This window comes from Trachypithecus francoisi, unplaced genomic scaffold (assembly GCF_009764315.1).
Source record: "Trachypithecus francoisi isolate TF-2019V2 unplaced genomic scaffold, Tfra_2.0 Lachesis_group3, whole genome shotgun sequence".
Lineage (NCBI taxonomy): Eukaryota > Metazoa > Chordata > Mammalia > Primates > Cercopithecidae > Trachypithecus > Trachypithecus francoisi.
Window position 1 is genome coordinate 24017395 of NW_022681468.1, and position 1856 is coordinate 24019250.

General features: G+C 35.3%; 1 pseudogene; it reads right to left on the reverse strand.

The window, feature by feature from the left end:
- Positions 1 to 436: 436 nt before the first annotated feature.
- On the reverse strand, positions 437 to 905 carry LOC117071150 (annotated as a pseudogene).
- Positions 906 to 1856: the final 951 nt, after the last annotated feature.

Here is a 1856-nt window from a genome sequence, read left to right on the forward strand (position 1 = left end):
TTTTCTTATTTGTGTTTCCAATAACACATTTCTCATTTTTGTCTGAGACTTCATCATAATGGCCTTTATCCTTCATGTTTATAATAGCATTCTGTTAGGGATTACTTAGGTATTCTCTGAAAATTGAGGCTTTCTATCTGAGTCCTCACTAGTATCACCCTTAACAGTCTGTTCATAGCAACATAAACTTTTTTTAAACTGCACTTCAAAACTCATCCAATCTCTACACATTACCCAGTTCCAAAGACTTCACATCTTAGGTATTTGTTACAGCACCACCTCCCTTTTGCAATACTGATTTTTTGTTGTTGTTTGTTCATAGTTTGTTTAGGCAGTTATAAGAAAATGTCATGGACTAGGTATCTTTTTTTTTTATGATGGAAAGATATATATATATATATATGTATGTATTTAGAATTAGGCAGCTGGACTCAGTTTAGATGATCCCAATTTTGTTAGCAACATCCAAAGCATCGTAATCAAGAGTCAGTCGAACATATGCGTTCTTCTCTCCATCAGGCCGAATCAGGGTGTTGATCTTGGCCACATCAATGTCACAGAGATTTTTCACAGCCTGTTTGATCTGGTACTTGTTGGCTTTAACATCCACAATGAACACAAGTGTGCTGTTGTCTTCTATCTTCATGGCGGACTCAGTGATCAGCGGCAAGTTGACGATAGCATAGTGGTCAAGCTTGTTTCTCTGGGGGGCGCTCTTCCGAGGATATTTGGACTGCCTCCGCAATCGCAGTGTCTTGGGCCGCCAGAAGGTGGGTGACGTGCGGATCTTCTTTTTTTGTGTGGCTTTGGACACCTTGCAACACTGCCTTCTTGGCCTTTAAAGCCTTCGCTTTGGCTTTGGCTTTAGGAGGGGCAAAAGCTTCCTTCTTCGCTTTCGGCGCCATCTTGTGAAAAGGCTGGACTGGGTATCTTATAAGCAACTCTTATGTTTCACAGTTCTAGGGTTAGCCCAAAATCAAAGCACTGGCAGATTCAGTACCCAGTAAGGGCCCATCTCATAAATAGATGGTTCATTCTGGGATATCTTTTACAAGGGCACTAATTTCATTTATGAGAGCTCTGACTTCATGACCTAAGTACTTCCCAAAGGTTCTGCTTCCTGGTACCATTACATTAGTGATTAGATTTCCATCAAATTTGGGGAGAGGTACAAATATTCAGACCATATTATTTACTATGCCAAAACTAGTAAAACAAGTAATACCATTTTAACTATCTAAAAGTGAGGAAATGTCTTTCATAATTGATTTTTATAGCTACATTTTTTAACATATGATGAACTAATATAAAGCAAATAAATGTGATTATGTAAAACAACATGAAAATCGGTTAGAATAAAACATTTTAGTGCATGAAATCTTAATTTTATTAATATTTTGACTACATAAAATACATTTTCACATTTACAGAATGAGGAAATATGAAAAATAATAAAAATAGTTTTGTTTAATAAAAGGCATCCAAATTGCAAAAGAGGAAGTCAATTTACCTTTTTTTGCTGATGACATAATTGTATACCTAGAAAACTCTAAAGACTTCTCCAAAGACTCCTAGACTTAATAAATGATTTAAGTAAAATTTCAGGACGCAAAATCAACATACAAAAATCTGAAGCATTTCTAAACACTAGTTACATTTAAGCTGAGAATCAAACTAAGAACTCAATCCTGTTTATAACAGCATCTAAAAATATAAAATACCTAGATGTACATTTAACCAAGGAATTGAAATATCTCTACAAGGAGAACTACAAAACACTTATTAAAGAAATTGTAGATGACACGAACAAATACAAAAACACACCATGCTCACAGATTGCTAAAATCAATACTGTT